The following is a 20,981-nucleotide window of genomic DNA, read 5'->3' on the forward strand; positions in this document are numbered from 1 at the left end:
ATGGGTAAATCCTTATATCATTTCCTCCTGCCTCTTCTTCCTCCCTCACTTTTCTGGTGGTTCTTCTTTCACCAGAATGTGCATCCCGTCCCCCATGAGTACTTATAATTATTCTGTAGTCTTATTGAATTATAAGCGTGTGACAAGAAGCATCAGCTTAAATTTAGGAATAAAGGTTTCCCTTCTTTCCTGCGATCTTACACTCTATAGCTTAACACAGTGCCGCCCAACAAATATTAAGAATACACACGAGCAATGGTTGTAAAAGTTGCAAAAGTATAGAAAGCATTTCTCTTGACCATAAAGCCTAACTTTTTTCTTCTTGTCTTGTGGAGATAAGATTAGAGGGGAAAGGCAAATATCAATATTAAACAGAATGAGCCAAAAAGAAGAGGTATGAGATGGTTATCTCTTTGGGATACAGGAATCGGACAGAGTGAATGGAGGGAAACTTGATTTAGAATGTAAAAAATAAGGAAGGAAATGGGATGGAGTAGTGATAAGAGCATGGGTCTTGGCATATGTATTCTGATCACCTGTGAGTGAGCAAGTGACTGCGCAGCCTGTAGTTAGTGGACATCCAAGTGAGACAGCGTATAAAAGCACTGCATAGGTTAGGAAATAAGTGCAGAATATAGAAACCACTCTAGGTATTGAAGCAGAATAGGATTTTAAAAAGGGAAATAAATGCTCACAAAATTGGAGAAAGGATGACAGGCACTGAAAACAGGGGCTACTGCTAGGCTTCCAGGCTTCTCCTGCAGCTGCCACCCCCAGTTCAGGAAGCTGCAGGAAAACCACTCTCACCATCACCACTGCTCCGCAGCGTCAAATCTGGCTCCCAGACCAGCTGTCCTGGTCACTGCAAACGTTCCCACTTGATGAGAATGTGCATCAGCCAACACCAACACTGAAGAAGAATGGTCCTCCTCCTTTCCACTGACCAATCTCAGGAGAGTACATCTCATTGGCGAACCCTAAAATGCATCTAGACTCAACAACAAGGACAGACTGGGGAAAGAAGTCTTCACTTTCTCATCCGTGAGGTATAAGGAAAATTGGAGAGGGAGGTTTTGCAATGGATGTTAATGGTATCTAGTGTAAACATCAAGTACAAGGGAATAAAAAAACACTAGTCTGTGTTAGAGGAGCAAGCCATGCCTGGTAAAGTCTGCTCAGAGATTGGTGTCAGGATATATATATATATATATTTCCAGTAATAGAAGGAAAGGACTGTCACAAGAAGCCAGCAGAGGAGACCTAACAGCATGCTTCTCCCATTCATCCAATGGAAACTAACAATAGCTTCCACTCAGCCTGGCTGGGGTAGAGTAGACACTAACACAGCTTGCTCATACCCTGAAGCCGAACCCCCACGTCTTCCTCCTGCTTATCCCACCAAAAGGCTGAGGCCCCTTTTCCATTAGCTCTCATTCAAACTCTATCAGCTGGGACCTTCCCCTTCCTGCTCAACCCCCTAGGGTGATAAGCACATTTTCCAGCAGTTCTGGAGTCACGGCTGCTTACAGAGACTGTGCCAATCCAAACAAGTCCAGCTGGAAGGCGCTGCCTCCCAGCCTTCCTTCCCTCTCTCCTCCTCCCAACTGAAACCACAGAGGCTTCTGAACCTCATGACAAACAGACATGAGCTAAACCAAGAGAAGTTAAAGCCCACTTCCCAGAGAGGAGCACAGATTTATTAGAATGGTCCCAGTCCTGTTCTTTTGAAAACTTGGGCCCTCTCAAAACCACCACAACTGAAGAAGAACAAACTACTGGAGTGGAAGAAGAAGAGGTAGTACATGGTACTGGAAAGCTAGAGCCCAGCCAAAGTGTTTTCACACTCCCATACTCCCACCTTGGCACACCCTCCACAAAATCTGGGATTCTCTCCCTCTTATGTGTTGCTGTTTCCCTGTGCTGAGAACAGGATCTGGCATGTAGCAATGACTCATGGTGATGGAGGGCACTGTATCACAGAGAAGGCAGGACTCAGCCTTTGCCCCCCTACATTCAGTGGCTTCTTTTGCAGTTGCATTGGTCTGTATGATTAGTTCTGGCCAATAGGCTATGAGTGGAAATGACATGTGTCACTTCTAGGACAAGGCAGTTAAAAGCTCTGAATCTCTCTTCTTTCCCTGCAGGAAACCCTGGCAACCATGTCTTGATTCAAGTATAGAAGAACTCTGGACCTCTGGGTCATTGGAAGTCTCGTCTTGCCCCGCTGATCTGCAGCAGATTTTACATGAGTTTCGTTGAGCTAACTCAGTGAGATTCCAGAGTTTATCTGTTACTGCAGCATAGCCTAGACTATTCTAACAGACACTGAATTATTCATACATTAACTCAACAGACATTTACTGAATTCTCCAGGGTGCTGGTCACAGGAGCGAGAATAAATTTAGAGACCAGCATAAAAGATAAGTTATAGAAATTCTAAGAGATTGTGAAACTCAAGAGATACTGTCAATATTTTCCTGACTCAGGTTTTATGCAAGTCTTGGGATTTCAGTTGCTATTTGTACAATGGAAGAGAAATAGTAAATTGAGACTGCCATATGCTTAGAGAAGACTCAAAAAATGAAAACATCCCTACATCTTATGTGTCTTACATTTTGCAAAGGCTGTCATGTGTATGATCTCATTAGATTCTTCTTCATAACTCTGTGAAGATGACAGGGTAGGTGTTATTATTTCTATATTACCAGGGTGGAAAATGAAGCCTAAGCAGGGGACGGACAGATAGCTCATCAGTAAATCCAAGTTTCAAACCAAGGTCTTCAGTTTTGAACCAATGTCCAATACACCAAGCTGCCTTCCAATAGGCAGCCAGATGCTTAACTTTCCATGAGGGAAAAATACAAGCAACAGAAGCTGAGATGTAGGTTAAGGGGACAGAAATGAGGTAGGAAAGAACACTGATAGTTTTGGCATAAAGAGTAAGAACGTTTAGTTCTAATTCAGTGAGTAACAGAAGCCATATGGATCTTAAATGGAGCATCATAATATTTAATTTATCTTTGTGATTCCACTTGACTCCATGAAAATTATTAGGATGTAAGCAAAGAAGAAAGACCGTATTTTGGCATTCAGATCTAGAAAATTACATTCAAGGAGAAGAATGAAGGAGGGCTAAGACGAGTCATGGTCCTGAACAGGGGCCTGGTCATCCCATACAACTGTTGCTGGAAAACTTTGGAATAAAGCCTCTCCCTAGGACAGCTCTCAATGGTATATGTTCTAGGGTGACAGCCACAGCTCATTGTACCATGAAACAAGACCTTCTTAGGGGTAGCAGCAGAGATCCGCACAACTTTTGTCACCCAACCAAAGATTTTCACTATATATTTGGAGATTGTAGAGACACATAAAAACCTTGGCACCTGATTAGGACAGTTTTTGCAAGTTAGCCACAGGAGGAGGCCAGGCATCTCTCCTAGGTCCTTGAACCTCCTGTTTCCACTGCCCAAATTAATGAATGTTAGATTCTGACTCTTCAACAGTGTAGAAGTCATGAACTGAAATGACACTAACCTTTGAAGAACCCATCTTGCATTAATTCTGCATCCAAATGCTACTTTTATCTCTATGAAGAGTCTACTTCTGCAACTTTGTTTCTATCCCTCTAGATGGGATAGATGTGCACTCTTGCGGTATACAATCTTATTTTTTTTAAACAGATTTATTTATTTATTTGAGAGTGTGCACACACATGCACAAACAGGGAGAGGGGCAGAGGGAGAGGGATAAACAGACTCCCCCTTGAGCAGGGAGCCCGATGCAGGGCTTGATCCCACCTGGGATCATGACTTGAGCTGAAGGCAGACGCTTAACTGACCAAGCCACCCAAGCACCCCTGCCTTATATCATCTAATGCCTCTCAATGCTTCAAACCCTAACTCAAGTCTCTTTTATTCTGGAACCTTCCCCTGACCATCCCTATCCACTTCAGACCATACATTTATTCATTCAATTCATGTCTATTGAGTGCTTACTTTATTGGGCAAACTGGGCTAGGCACTAGGAGCACAGTGCTAAATTGGACAGCTTAGATCCATGAGCTAGATTCCAGTGTAACAGACCAGAGTATTTGTCTCTTGTTTTTTTGCTTCTACAATAAATTCAAGTATTCCTGCATTGGTCCTTAGAAAACAATGCTTGGCTTCCTTTGCACAAGTAAGCTCTATGATGGCAAGAACCATACCTGTCTTCTACATTTCTGATCCCTGCAGTGTCAAGCAAAAAAGTGAGCTGCTTGATGAATATCTATTGATATATATGTGACTAATATTATCCTGTGTCATATATCTTGTGTGGGGGTGCAGAGAGAGAGAGAGGAGTGAAGGAAGAAGAAGCATGTTTAGACTTGGTCTGCCTAGAGCACAGACACAGATATTTGTTAGAATGATGAATAATCCATAGCAGGCATGGACTAGGACCTGTTTATTGCCAATATCATTTAAGAAGTGTCATAGGGAACCTCTTCTGGTTGAATAACTTAGCTCGTACCACTTGTTTTAGCTTACCCACAGATACTACACTAGGAAACTCATGACATTGGGAACAAAAAACAGTAAATTCCCTAAGGCTGACTTTGAGTTGTGTGTTTTGAGGGGACAGCCAAGACCTGTCATTACCTGTACATCTGATATTGGAAATCATTTGGTATAGCTGAAACCAACAGACACACTGTACCTATGAGTTCAAGTCATCTTCCTTTTAGATAATGTGTTTTGCAGACTTCTTCTTTTTTTTTTTTTTTTTTTTTTTTTTAGAGAAAAAGCACAAGTGGGAGGGCAGTGTAGGGGCAGAGAGGAAGAGGGAGAGAGAGAATCTTAAGCAGGCTCTACATTCAGCTGCAGAGCCCAATAGGGGTCTCAATCTCATGACCCTGAGATCATGATCTGAGCCGAAATCAAGAGTCAGATGCTTAAGTGACTGAGCCACCCAGGTGCCCCTTTGCAGACTTCTTTGCAGAATTAGTTTTATAAGAGTCCTAAATAAATTTACATATTTTTTTCACAACTGTGAAAAGATTTGACAATGGAATTAATGATTATTTTTAAAGTCAGAAGAGAACTTTAGGCTTAAACACCCCTGAGCCCTCATTTCACACATGGGGACACTGAAGCCTAAAAAACCTCAGTGTCTCACCATACATCATACAATCAACTGGCATCAGAAGCTAAATTAAAATGTAGAACTCATGATGCATATCTGCACCCTTTGCACCATACCATAGCAACCTCCCTCTACCCATTTTATAAATACCTAGGCTGAAGGAGTTCAGTGGTAATTTTCTAGGAATGCGGAGTATAGACCTCAGAGAATCTATAGCAAAGGGGATTAGAATCAAACCTATTAGAATTAACCTGCAACTTTCTTGGCAAATGAAAGGTGAGTGTGTGCCAAATAGAAAGGAAAGAACGTAGATTCCAGAAAATGAGACAGTATTCTAAAGTGGTATGAAAAACAGAAGGCAGGAAGACATGAGGGCAAGATCTATACACATTTTTTTCTGGGTTCTCCAGTCTAGATTAGAGCACCTTGTTTATATATCCCCTTGCATTTGTTTCCTGTGGCTGCTGTAACAATTATGACCAATTTACCAGCTTAAAACCACAGTAGTGAGTTTGCTCACAATAATGGAGGCCAAAAATTCAAAATCAGAATGCTGGCAGGGCCCCATTTAGGGCTCACCCTGATAACCCAGTGTTGTCTCTTTATCTCAACATCCTTAACTTAACCACATGTGCAAATACCCCTTTTTCCAAATAAGGTCACATTCACACACTCCAGGTATTTACATGGATATCTTTTGGGAAAGAGGCATTTTTTTTTGGTCCATTATACCACTTCTAACTTTATTGCACATATTCATTATCTGGGTTATTATTTTTGATGACCTCCACCCTTGCTGTGAGGGTCCAGAAGGGCATAAGCCTTGTGCTTTATTCACTGTTGCTTCTAAAGCACCTAGGGTAGTACCTGAGACACAGTAGACATTTAATAAATGCTTGGGGATCAAAAGGAGAGAAGGATAGAGGGAAGAAAGGTAAGAACGGAGGAAGCGAGTGAGGAAGGGAGGGGAAAAAAACAGAAGAGGAAGGGGTGAGCAAGGAACAGAAGGGGGAAGAAAGAGGAGGTAGGAAGAGAAAGAGGAACCCAGATGAGAGCAAAGACAGAGAATAGAGAGGAAATGTCTCCATATCTCACTACTATTCTTACGAGAGAGGTAAAGGTGGGAGACATAAGGATGAGTTTTAGAAGTTGAAGGTCACAATCAGTAAGTGATAGAGCTTGTATTTGAAATCCATTGCTATTCAGGACAAGAGGCCCTTGTAGATACTGGGGTGGGGGGAGGTTAGGGTGGGAGTGATTGAGTGCAGAGAAGTATATGGTGTGCTTGCCCTCAAGGAGTTCACAATTGACAGAGGGGAGCTAGCCAGCTACACACTTGGTAGTGTGACAAGTACCAAATGAGTAAGGCCTGGGTTTTGAAAGATTTCAATGTCTTTGGATTTTATTCTGTAAAACAACATTTAGATGACATCTCCAGGCATATGCTGTAATATTTAAATTTTGCTATTTTGATGGTAAATAACCATTTTATAGCTATTGTGTAATTTTAAGTACAAATACCTATTATGACTCATACTCAGCTACATTAGCCCATGGGATTATTCTAAAGGGTAAATTACATATTTGGCATAAATCCAACCATTGGAAAATACCCACTTGAAAATGCACAATTATATTACTCCTGCAATGCATTTCATATATGAATCTGAGCCTTCAAATCAGAATATTCTTGTTTTGTTTTGAGAGAGAGAGAGAGAGCACGGGGTGGGGGGCAGTTGGGGCAGAGGGAGAGAGAGAATCTTAAGCAGACTCCACACCCATCATGGAGCCCAATGTAGGGCTCCATCTCACAACCCTGAGATCGGGACCTAAGCTGAAGTCAAGAGTTGAACATTTAACCGACTGAGCCACCCAGGTGCCCCCAAACAGAATATCTTGCATGTTGACCAGTATCTGTGGTCAGGAGTTGTACAGGATCAAGACAATACTTAGTGTTGAACACTATCTTGAGCATTCATACAGTCATTCATTTGATCCATAGTTATTTATTGAGATCCTATTGTGTGTTGTTCCTTGAGCTGAAGATGCAACTGCCTAAGAATATGGCTTAAGCAAAGCTTCTAGTCTAGGTTCATTGGGTTAACCAGAGAGCAGATGCACTGACAAAGTTAGGAGTACAAGAGGTCTATTGGACAGTAACACCCTGGAACTGAAAGGGTAAGGAGACCCCTGATGCCCAAACACGGATATGACACCATAGTAGGAAAGGAAACGGAGCAAGTACTCTGAGGCAAATCCTCCCTGGTCAATGGAAAATCTGCTTGTTGTATTATGAGAAAAGAGAACAGAAGACGTGACTCAAATTCAGGTTTTTTTCTGCCTTGGGAATGGGGTGAAGAAAGTTCAGAGAGTCTCATACAGTCGATGTCTCTGAGCATAGGCTGAGGGAGAGAGAGCTTCTGATCACAATGCCGAGTTGATGAGGTCGCAGGGAACCCACCGAATCTTCCACTAGAAGTCCTGCATTAGCCCCGGCCCCTCCTTATGCTCAGCCATTGGCTGGGGCTGCCCCCCAAATACCATGGCCTCACCTTGAAAGTCGAGATGGATCTCGAAGGCATTAACAGCTGGAGGCTGTCAGCTAACTGCACTCCTTGCAGTCCAACGGCAAGTTCTTTCTTGAAGAGAGATCAAAGTGATGCAACCCCACGGCTGCCACATGATGTGATCAGAAGAAGGCAAATAAACAGGCAATTTAAACCCAGTAAGGGTAATGACAGGGTGCCGCCAGGGCTTAAAGGTGGAGCACCACATCCAGACTCGGGCACACAAGAACTTCCAAGAAGATGTACTATTTAGGACAGAGGCAGGATTACAAGTAGAAGTCAGTCAAACGAAGGGGGGCAGGGATGGCCAGACAGGGTTCAGGGCAAGGAAACACCAAGTACAAAGCCTTGTGGGAGACAAAACACATTCGGGGAATGGCAGGGCCTGTGGTTTGATTTTAGTATTACGTTGGAGGGAGGTGGTGGCAGGAGATAAAGCTGGAGAAGTAAACAAGGGGTAAATGGTGAAGAGTTTTGTAGACTGAGCTATGGAATTTGGGCAGCATAACCACGTGCAAAATGGTCTGCGATTGGAACATGCAATTACCAACACTTTGTCCTAATCAGGAGAGAATCATGAAGACCCCATGTTCCAAGTCCCTGTATCTATTGAGACACTAGTGATCCTTACGAAAAAGCAACTGTATTACCTACAAGGGAGACTATAACTTATTGTAACAACAGTAAGTTGTTTGGTCCAATATTTTTATCCAAGGCCACTGGTTTATCTCCACTGGGAGAGAAATCACAGGACTGATGGGTTTGGGTTGGAGAGAGTAAGATGCTTAGAATCATGGAACTCTCTGAAGCATCAGAGCAAGAATGTGAGGAACTATTTTCGGTTTCCAGCATCCCAGAAAAAAGAGGCAGAGACAAGAATGTGTTTTGCCTACTTCTAATTTAGAGAGCAGTGCTTTTATTTTATTTTATTTTTTTAAGATTTATTTATTTGAGAGAGAGAAAGAGAGAACAACACACAGGAGGAAGGTGCAGAGGGAAAGGGCAGAGAGAGGGGGAGAGAGAGAGTCTTGAGCAGACTCTGTGCTGAGCATGGAGCCAGATGTGGAGCTTGAGGTGGGGCTCGATCTCACAACCTTGAGATCATGACCTGAGCAGAAATCAAGAGTTGGAAGCTTAACTGACTCTGCCACCCAGGTGCCCGCAAGGACAGTACTTTTAAAAATGATTCCTGAGATCTCATGTCTATGATTCTATTCTGAAGAATAATCATCAATTTCAGGTTTATAATAATTGCCGATGACAGTAATAATGGCTAACTTCTCCTGGTGTTTGCCATTATCATGCTAAGTGCTTCACACTTGGTTTTATACCATGCTTAGAAAGACCATATTGTACCTAAGAAGTAGGAATAGTATTAATTATGCCCATTTTCCTAACAGAAAATTAAAGCTGAGAGAGGCTAACATATTTGAGGTCATACAGTTAATATGCACAAAGAAAATAAACAAAACATTATTTTTAAAAATTGTAAACAATCTAAAAGGAAAGTATTACATTAATTTTGGACATATGTATTTAAAATGGTAAGTAACTATTAGAAAGATGTTGCAAATTGTCCGTAATGACATTAACAAGTATTTATGGTATGGCTTTTAGTGAAAAGAATGGAATGCAAAATTATGCATACAATATGATCTTTTTATAAAACAGCTTCACTGATGTATAATTTACATACTATAAAATGTACCAATTTTAAATGTACAATTCAATGATTTTTGGAAAATCTAGTTATGCAACCATTACCACAATCCAGTTTTAGAATATTGACATCATCCCCCTCCCGCCAAAAAATCTCTCATGCTTGTTTCTGGTTAATCCCTACTCCTACACCCAGCCAGAGTCGACTCAAACAGATTTTTTTTCTCTACAGATTTGCCTTCTCTGTACATTTTATATAGATGGAATCATGTGACCATTTGCATATGGCTTCTTTCAATTAGCATAACAATGTTTTTGAAATTTATCCATGCTATAGCATGTATCATAGTTTGCTGCTTTTATGTGCTGAAGAGTGTTCCAGTATATGGCTATAACACATTTTATTTACCTAGTCACCAGTTGGTGGACATTTGGATGGTTTCTACTTTTTGGATATCATGAATATAATGCTGCTGTAAACATTTGTGTGCAAATTTGTGTGTGGACATATGTTTCCTTCCTTCCTTCCTCCCTCTCTCCCTCCTTCCTTCTCCTCCCTCCTTTCCTCTCTCTTTCTTTCTTAGATGTCCCAATGTGGAATTGCTGGGTAACATGGTAAATGCATGTTTAATTTTTCAAGAAATCACAAAATGGTTTTCAAAGTGGATGTCCCATTTCATATTCCCACCAGTAATTCACAAAAATTACACTTTCTCCACATTCTCACCAACACTTGTGATTGTATGCATTTTATTATAGCCATTCTAATAAGCATGAAGTGATTGCTCCTTGTGGTTTTAATTTGCATGTACCTGAAGACTAAGGATGTTGAACATCTACCTGCCATCTATATATCTTCAAATCTTTTGTCCATTTTTATTGAGTTGTTTCTTTTTTCTTTTCTTTTCTTTTCTTTCTTTTCTTTGTTAAAGATTTTATTTACTTATTCGTGAGAGAGACAGAGAGAGAGAGGCAGAGACACAGGCAGAGGGAGAAGCAGGCTCCATGCAGGGAGCCCGATGTGGGACTCGATCCCTGGTCTCCAGGATCGCGCCCTGGGCCAAAGGCAGGCGCTAAACTGCTGAGCCACCCAGGGATCCCCTGTTTGTTCTCTTATAACCGAATGCTGAGAGTTCTTTATATCTTGTGAGTACAAGTCCTTTATCAGATATGTGATTTACAAATGTTTTCTCTTCAGTTTGTGCCTTGGTTTTCTTTCTTTTAGCAGAGTCTTCCAAAGAGCAGAAGTTCTTAATTTCAATGAAGTACAATATAACATTTTTTTCTGCTATGGATTGTGCTTTTGGTGCTTGTCTATAAATGTATAAAATGTACAGAAGCTCTGTCCAATCCATGGTTCTAAAGATTTTTCTCCTGTTTTCTTTCAGAAATATCATAGTTTTCAGTTTTTTATTTAAGCCCACAATCATTTTTAGTTATTTTTGGGTACAATGTAAAGTATGTACTGAGGTTCCTTATTTTTTCATCTATTTTTTTTTTGCATATTGACAGCCAATTGTTTCAGCATCATTTGTGAAGAAGACTATCATTCTTTTTATTAAAAAATTTTTAACTTAAATTCAATTAATTAATATATAATGTATTATTGGTTTCAGAGGTAGAGGTCGGTGATTCATCAGTCATATATAACACCCAGTGCTCATTACGTCACGTGCCCTCCTTAATGCCCATCACCCAGTTACCCCACTCCTCCACCTCCCTCCTTTCTAGCAACTCTCAGTCTGTTTCCTGTGGTTATGAGTCTCCAAGATTTGTCTCCCTCTCTGATTTCATCTTGTTTTATTTTTCCATTCATTTGTGGAATTCAAGAAACAAGACAGAGGATCAGAGGGGAAGAGAAGACTATCATTCCTAACTGAATCACCTTGCTCCTTTGTTGAATATCAATTGGCCATATGTGTATGTATTTCTGGATTATTTTTTCTTTACTACTGATCTATTGTCCATTTTTTGCCACCAACACCACATCATCCTGATGACTTTATACCAGTAATTCTCAACTACAAGTGATTTTGCTCCACAGTGGGATTTTGCCTGAAAGTGCACACTTCCTTGACTCCTTTTTCTTCCCTGTCCTGCTTTCTCCTCTCCCTTCCTGGTTTGTCCAGGTTTGCTCAGAAACACAACTGAATGAATCATTCACTAATTCCTTGTCTATGAGTATTTTTGTGGGGAACCTAACCTGAGATATGAAAACAGTACAGTGCCTGGAACATAATTAGTAACCAATAAATGTTAGTTGTAATTATTATAATATTGAGGTTTTGTAAAAGATTTTATTTATTTATCCATGAGACAGAGAGAGAGAGAGGCAGAGACACAGGCAGAGAGAGAAGCAGGCTCCATGCAGGGAGCCCAATGTGGGACTTGATCCCTGGACTCCGGGATCACACCCTGAGCCGAAGGCAGACGCTCAACCACTGAGCCACCCAGGCATCTCTATTATAACATTGTGGCTGTTAATTTTCCTCACCTCATTTTTTGAGGGGCTCCCTTTACAAAAGTGACCAACTATGTGGGTTTGCAGTTTTCCTTTGGGCAGGCTATTAAGTTATGGTAGTATCTAACTATCTTATATAATATTTCTACTTAATACCTAACTTCATATTTATTCTTAAGTATCTTTGTAAATTATTTATACTTAGTGCTTACCTAAATATAATACGGTCTTTGACTAGGAGTATATGAATGGTGTCTGTTCATTCTAATTATTTAATGTGGCTCTCTTTCTTTAACTTTGGAAATTCCAAATCTCAATTATATAGACCCCAGTCTCTGCAGAAGGAACAAAAAAAATTTTTTTTAAAAAGCAATCATCAACAACCTGGAGTGATTGTGGCAAGGACCAAATACAGATTAAGACTTTGAGGTATCAAAAATCATTGCCAAAAGTACAAGTTGGGGATCACCAGGGGTGGCTGGAAAATCCAAGGAGAGCATAGACCCTCTATTGCAATGCAATGAAAGCAAATTTCTGATGTTTCTGACCTGGCACTGTATCAAAGACCCAGGAGTAAAGGTATTATACTAAGCACCAGTTCAGATGTAAAGACCATGTCCAATTTTGTTCTTTATAACTTAGAAGAGATATAACAAAGTAGAAAAGGTTCAGAAAAGAGCAAAGAAACAGTCAAATAATCAGAAAATTGAACCTCTGAGGAAAGGTTAAATGAGTTTGGGTTGTTTACCCAGAGAAAGAAAGGCCAAAAGTTTACTTAATAGTTCTCTTAAAAAATTTAAAGATGGCATTTGACCAGATATTCTACATCTCTGGAAAACAAACTAACCAAGCCCACACTCCACCTCCCTAATGGCGACCCCCCACCCCTGCCAAATTAAAGAATTTAAGGCTTAGGATAGAGCAAGAAGCTGAGATTCAAATGAGGAAGAATTTACTGATTCAGGAGTAGGTAAGGTTTGGAAGAGTCTACTACTGGTAGCAAAAATTTTGTTCCTAGTGATCTGTAAAATACAAGCACAGCGCCATTCATTAGCAGAAGTGGATGTTCTTTAAACGGTGATTGAAAATCCATGAAAGGTCACAAAATAAATGTGACTAGATCTAACTTCAGTTGTCACCACTGCAGCTGCTATTCAGACCAGCATCTGACATGCTGGGGACTTTGTCAGACTCTCAACGCAGCTGCCTCAAGAGCTGGTATGGGAGCTAAGAGCATCACCGCCCATAATCATATATTTCCCCTAATGGCTGTATCAGTTAGTTTTCACCATGTAACAAAACACGCCCAGACCCAGCAGCATAACATGATTATTTCTTCATGTGGGCTGAGGTGTTTTGGCTTCAAGCTGTGGCTGCTGGATTGGCTCTGTTTCTTGAATGTTCCTTGTAGAATCTGGGTAAAGAAGAAACATCTACACAGGGGAAGGTATTCCGAATGTTGAAAAGTAAAGTGCAAAATAGCAAGGAAGCCCCATTGCACAAGCACATTTCAGGTCTCTGCTTGCATCATGTCTCCTAATATCTCATTCATCAAACTCAAAGTCACCAGACAGGAAAGCACACTCTGTCTTTCATAGGAGGCCCTGCAAAGATACATGGCAAAGGGTATGGGGACAGAAATGAGTGAAGAATTAGGGCCGGTATCTCCCTCCAGCTACTCAGGTAGCTCAGATCTGAAAGGTCCAGTCCTAAGGTGTTGGTTGTTACCAGAATGGTTCGTGCAGGTGTAGTATTGCTTGCTTTGGCTGAAATATGCTTGATTCCCCATGTTGGCCATAGAAATGACCTTGCCCTTTAATACTGCTTTAGAAGGGTGATGGCCAAAGGCCAGCCATAAGCCAAGGATTATTCTAGGCAAGAGTGGCATCTCTACCTTTCCCCTTTCTCTACCTCCACCCAAAGCAAAAGTGTATCCACCCCTATATTTTTAATCGAATTAATGATACAACAACCTACACAGTTATCTGATTCAGAAACCTGAACTTCACCCTTGATGTCCTTTTCTCTTCTTTTTTAAAAATTTTTTCTTTTTTATTTTTTTAAGATTTTATTTATTTACTCATGAGAGACACACAGAGAGGCAGAGACACAGGCAGAGAGAGAAGCAGGCTCCTCTCAGGGAGCCCGATGCTGGACTTGATCTCCGGGCTCTGGGATCACACTCTGAGCCAAAGGTAGACACTCAACCACTGAGCCACCCAGGTGTCCCGACTCCTTTTTCTTTATCCCCTCATCTCACCTGTCTTAAGGCTCTTGATCTACACCTGAAATGATGTAATAATATAATAATAATTCACTCTCTCTGCTACCTTCTTCTTTGAGATCCTTCTTGTTTCTCATAAGGATTACACAGTGGCCTGGGCTGCCTGCCCCTGTCCATCACCTCCCCAGTCTATCCACTACATTGCAGTCAATTTACTTTGGAAAAAGCAAATTATATTATGTCCAAACCTACTCAAGCAAAAGTCAAAGGACAGGGTTTTGTTTTGTTTTGAGGACAAATCTCGAAATCTTTATCATGGATTCAAAGACCTCTGAAATCCTGCTTCCTTTCCAGCCTCATCTCATCTCAAGTCCTCTATACTCCAATCACACTGGGCTGCACATTCTTCATACATTCCACTCACTTCATTTTTTTTTATTTTATTTTTTATTGGTGTTCAATTTACTAACATACAGAATAACCCCCAGTGCCCGTCACCCATTCACTCCCACCCCCCGCCCTCCTCCCCTTCTACCACCCCTAGTTCGTTTCCCAGAGTTAGGAGTCTTTACGTTCTGTCTCCCTTTCTGATATTTCCCACACATTTCTTCTCCCTTCCCTTATATTCCCTTTCACTATTATTTATATTCCCCAAATGAATGAGAACATATAATGTTTGTCCTTCTCCGACTGACTTACTTCACTCAGCATAATACCCTCCAGTTCCATCCACGTTGAAGCAAATGGTGGGTATTTGTCATTTCTAATAGCTGAGTAATATTCCATTGTATACATAAACCACATCTTCTTTATCCATTCATCTTTCGTTGGACACCGAGGCTCCTTCCACAGTTTGGCTATCGTGGCCATTGCTGCTATAAACATCGGGGTGCAGGTGTCCCGGCGTTTCATTGCATTTGTATCTTTGGGGAAAATCCCCAACAGTGCAATTGCTGGGTCGTAGGGCAGGTATATTTTTAACTGTTTGAGGAACCTCCACACAGTTTTCCAGAGTGGCTGCACCAGTTCACATTCCCACCAACAGTGTAAGAGGGTTCCCTTTTCTCCACATCCTCTCCAACATTTGTTGTTTCCTGCCTTGTTAATTTTCCCCATTCTCACTGGTGTGAGGTGGTATCTCATTGTGGTTTTGATTTGTATTTCCCTGATGGCAAGTGATGCAGAGCATTTTCTCATATGCATGTTGGCCATGTCTATATCTTCCTCTGTGAGATTTCTGTTCATGTCTTTTGCCCATTTCATGATTGGATTGTTTGTTTCTTTGGTGTTGAGTTTAATAAGTTCTTTATAGATCTTGGAAACTAGCCCTTTATCTGATATGTCATTTGCAAATATCTTCTCCCATTCTGTAGGTTGTCTTTGAGTTTTGTTGACTGTATCCTTTGCTGTGCAAAAGCTTCTTATCTTGATGAAGTCCCGATAGTTCATTTTTGCTTTTGTTTCTTTTGCCTTCGTGGATGTATCTTGCAAGAAGTTACTATGGCCGAGTTCAAAAAGGGTGTTGCCTGTGTTCTTCTCTAGGATTTTGATGGAATCTTGTCTCACATTTAGATCTTTCATCCATTTTGAGTTTATCTTTGTGTATGGTGAAAGAGAGTGGTCTAGTTTCATTCTTCTGCATGTGGATGTCCAATTTTCCCAGCACCATTTATTGAAGAGACTGTCTTTCTTCCAATGGATAGTCTTTCCTCCTTTATCTAATATTAGTTGCCCATAAAGTTCAGGGTCCACTTCTGGATTCTCTATTCTGTTCCACTGATCTATGTGTCTGTTTTTGTTCCAGTACCACACTGTCTTGATGACCACAGCTTTGTTGTACAACCTGAAATCTGGCATTGTGATGCCCCCAGATATGGTTTTCTTTTTTAAAATTCCCCTGGCTATTCAGGGTCTTTTCTGATTCCACACAAATCTTAAAATAATTTGTTCTAACTCTCTGAAGAAAGTCCATGGTATTTTGATAGGGATTGCATTAAACGTGTATATTGCCCTGGGTAACATTGACATTTTCACAATATTAATTCTGCCAATCCATGAGCATGGAATATTTTTCCATCTCTTTGTGTCTTCCTCAATTTCTTTCAGAAGTGTTCTATAGTTTGAGGGTATAGATCCTTTACATCTTTGGTTAGGTTTATTCCTAGGTATCTTATGCTTTTGGGTGCAATTGTAAATGGGATTGACTCCTTAATTTCTCTTTCTTCAGTCTCATTGTTAGTGTATAGAAATGCCACTGACTTCTGGGCATTGATTTTGTATCCTGCCACGCTACCGAATTGCTGTATGAGTTCTAGCAATCTTGGGGTGGAGACTTTTGGGTTTTCTATGTAGAGTATCATGTCATCGGCGAAGAGGGAGAGTTTGACTTCTTCTTTGCCAATTTGAATGCCTTTAATGTCTTTTTGTTGTCTGATTGCTGAGGCTAGGACTTCCAGTACTATGTTGAACAGCAGTGGTGAGAGTGGACATCCCTGTCTTGTTCCTGATCTTAGGGGAAAGGCTCTCAGTGCTTCCCCATTGAGAATGATATTTGCTGCATTCCACTCACTTCAATAAATTAATATCTTTGTCCCTGCTATTCCATATGCTTGGAATGCCCTTTCATATGTCCTCTGCCAGACCAAAATTTCTAATCATTACCCTCAAACATCACTGTCCTTTCAGAATTAATCATTCTCTCCTCTGTGTTTCCATGGTGCTCAGTTCATCATGAAATCATAGTGCAGGCCTCACATAAATGTGCATGTATTGATTACTCACAGAAACCCCAGGAAGAAAGAAGAGCATCAATAGCTCCTGCACAGTGCAGAAAACTCTTCAGAAAGCACTTAGCCTGGAAGCTGTTCTTTCCCTTCTCGAGGTCCAGGGTCTTCTAGAGAATTCCTTACACCACTAAATTTCTGTCGCGGCAAGGAATCCCCGTGGCTGTAACAGACAGTAGTGCAGAGTAGGCATCGGAGGTTAGTGAGCATCCTATGGTCCAGCCCTGTACACATATGTGCAATAGTAAATTAGGAACAGTAATAGCGTGGGGCAAAATATCTAGTACTGACTTAAAACCCGCCTTGAGAGCAATGACAGAAAAAGAGAATGATAATTCTGTGTAATAATATGTCAGCCTTGGAATAAAAAAGTAAGCAAATGGCCTAGCATGGGACCAGTTCCAGTCACCAAAAGGACTGAGAAGCAGACCTAGAATGTGGAGATAAGCTGAGAAGAGCTAGTGTCACCACCATGATGGTGACATCCCACTGGGTGACACTGTTAGCAAGTCTGCTCACACTATAATTAAGTTTTAGTTAGCTCTGTGTGTTAGTTATGGCTTAGTTATTAAACTTTAATACTGTATATACATATGCAATCAACATGCCTATATTTAATTATTAGTATCTATTTAGTGCATTACATCTAATCTATTTTTTTATGATTTATTTCTTACAGAGAGAGAGAGACTGTGTGTGCACGAGCAGGGAGGGGGCAGAGGGGGTGAGAAGAGGGAAGCCGACTCCCCGCTGAGCATGGAACCTGATGCAGGGCTTGACCTCAGGGCCCTGAGATCCTGACCTGTGCTGAAACCAAGAGTCAGATGCTTAACCAACTGAGCCACTCAGGTGCCCCCTACATCTAATCTATTTTAAAGTATGGGCTCAATCAAGCTATTTAATTCTTTTCATTGTTTTTATCAAGTCCAAGGTAGAAAACACTATTGCATTTTGCCAAAGTTAGAATGGACCAATCTTGGGGCGCCTGGGTGGCTCAGGTGTTTAAGCATCTGCCTTTGGCTCAGGTCATAATCCCAGGGGCCTGGGATCCAGCCCCACGCTGGGCATCCTGCTCAGCAGGGAGTCTGCTTCTCCCTCTCCGCCCCGTGACCCTCCCCTCTGTTCATGGTCTTGCTCTCTCTCTCTCTCTTTCTCTCTCAACGAAATTTAAAAAAAAAAGAAAGAAAACAACGGACCCAACTCTAAATTAAAATAATAATCTAATGGTCAAAGCACATAGTCCAGATACATCATTTCAGAACCGGGTGGCTGAAACAATGTGTTTCCTTTTTGGGTGGGCCACATGCAATGACAGTTCCTAAAAGATTATCATAAAGTTCTTTATGATTCTATTCAGTTGTGAAGGCTGCCAAACCAGACATCATGTTGTATTCATTGTAGAACCCAGCATGGTAGGTCCTGGCACAGTGGGAGTCCTCAGCCAGTGCTCACTGATCTAAATTGCAATGGCACCAGGAAGATGTCCCTGATGCACCCCAGTCTAGACTGAACATGGATGTGCTTCCGGAGAGTGGAGCTGGGCTGCTCCTGTGGCAAGGGCCCCAGGGTGTTCCTGAGTTGCTACCCCCAGCCAGTTGAGCACGGGATGGGGAGAGTGCCTATGGCAGAGAGTTCATTACTTTTTCACAACACACCTTAGCACATTTCTAGTCTGGCCAGCTTCTAGGAGAGTGAATAATTAAAAGGACATGGTACATGTCCGAATCAGCAGTGCCCATGCACACAGAGTTGAATAAGGTGAAGCAATCTGGAATTTTTATTCTCGTTTTAGGTATTTTTTTCCTTCCCATGCTTTAGTTAATCCACCTAGCTGAGTAAAATGATGTGTCACAAGCACAGAAGTCCAACATTTCTTTCCAGTACCAAATTCTTTTTGTATCAAAAAGCATAGTTTTTTTTTCTCCACAATACGTAGCATTAACACTAGTCTTATCTTCTGTCTTATGTAATGAATAATCTCAAAGTCACTATCCTGTTTTAGTTGAAGGCAAGGGAACCATACAACAGGAGCAAACTGGCATGGAGTGAGCTGGGGAATCCACTGTATTCCTTATTCCAGCTCAAGCAGCTTTGTTCCGCAGCTCAGTAACCATAAAAAGACCCATTGATGGCAACCCCTTTTGTTTCAGTGGCTCTTTCCGTGGCAACGATGTTAACAACATGCAGTCACTCAGGCCAGCTAAGAGCATAACACCTGTGGTATAAGATAACATCACATTATATCGGTGTGAAAATTTGTCCGACTATCACTTGCTTGGAGCCAAATGTCTCTCAGCCAACTTGCTTTAAGATGTTCATGCCATTTTCTGTGGGTGGAAGGACAGAGCTGAGATTTCCTTTTGTGTTTCAGAGGTCTACTGGAGAAATGCTGGTTATCAAGGCTCCAGGTGGGCCCAAACGCTGGATGTTTAGAAAGGGTTCTGTGTATGTCCTGGCATAAGACAACTCTTGTACTCAGTGTTTTTGTTTAAGATGAGAGTAAATTAAAAACAAATACTGCTATATTAATCAGTTCCTATATTTCCCAGGATATCCAGATTTTGAGTGTATCATTCAATTTAATATGCATTTATTGGGCCCCTATTATGTACATTCATGGTAATATGGAGATAAAGTTACAGCAGGCAAGAAGGAAGGCATGGATACAAAATACTAAGAAATACAGCAAGATGCTGGGGGAAGAGATGAAAAATGCCTTGCTGTATGGTTCTTAATGAAAAAATACCCAGATGAAGGGAAGGAGCAAAGACGCCAACAGTCACTGGTCATCTGTTCTTTGTAGTCATTGGTAGTGGATATGAGTAAATGACTGGATCAATGTCTTTGGTCAGATCAACTGTGAAGAATCTTCATGTTTTTTTTTTTTTTTTTAAAGATTTTATTTATTTATTCATGATAGTCACACAGAGAGAGACAGAGAGGCAGAGACACAGGTAGAGGGAGAAGCAGGCTCCATGCAGGGAGCCTGGCGTGGGATTCGATCCCGGGTCTCCAGGATCACGCCCCGGGCCAAAGGCAGGCGCCAAACCGCTGCGCCACCCAGGGATCCCCATCTTCATGTTTTTTTAAAAAATATTTTATTTATTTATTCATGAGAGAGAGAGAGAGAGAGAGGCAGAGACACAGGCAGAGGGAGAAGCAGGCTACATGCGGGGAGCCTGATGTGAGACTTGATCCTGGGACTCCAGCATCATGCTCTGGGCCAAAGGCAGGTGATAAACCGCTGAGCCACCCATGGATCCCTATGGTTTTTGATCTCTAGAAGTGGGGAAGTCAAGGTGAGAAACTTCTATTTAATTCAGGGATAGCAATCAAAATGGGGAGAGGTTATGATTCAATGGGGCTTCGGGAAGATGAATGCTTGCCTGTGGTAAAGAATGTGGCTTTGGGCCAGAGGGACTTGAACTCCAGTATTAGTTCCAGTATTGGTTATACACTGAATGACCCTGCACTTGTCACTTAATCTTTCCAGACCTTGGATTCCTCATCAGTGGATGGATAGAGTAGGCCCACCTTAGATGAACAAATCCATGGACATGAAGAATACCAACTCCAGAACAGCGGCTACTTGGAGAGAAGGTTGGAAGTGGGTCCAAGGAACAGGTCAGAAAGGAAAATTTGCTTTTGTTAAAGCAAATACCACGAAAGGTTAGTGTTGTCACTTCTAGGTGCTAAGAGTATTCATATCACTTCCAATTTTCTAAATGTCTGAAATATTTTGTAAATAAAAAAATAAGCCCAATTTGCAGTCATGGTTGTTGGATGTAATGTTTATCAAGTATGTGATACAGGCCCTGGCACACAGCAGGTTTTCATAAAGGAAAGCTATTTCATTGTTGTTTTTACAATGTAACAATGGGGGCAGTGGAATAGAAAATACAGGATAAGAGAGAACTAGAATAAAATTATAGGGCATAAAGGACTTGTACTTACAGCCAAGATGGAATAACAGGGACTAGTTTGGTCTTCCTACTTAAAACAACTGAAAAAAAAAATGGACAGATATATGAAACAAATTTTTCAAGACAGTTGGCATCAGACAACGAAGGGTAGTATTCTCAGAAAGGTGGAGAAACAAATGAGGTTGAGTTCTATGATTGCCCCAACCTAGCGCTCAGAAAGAGCTTCCAGGCCTTGGAGTAGGG

This window comes from Canis aureus, chromosome 14 (genome assembly GCF_053574225.1).
Source record: "Canis aureus isolate CA01 chromosome 14, VMU_Caureus_v.1.0, whole genome shotgun sequence".
Classification (NCBI taxonomy): Eukaryota; Metazoa; Chordata; class Mammalia; order Carnivora; family Canidae; genus Canis; species Canis aureus.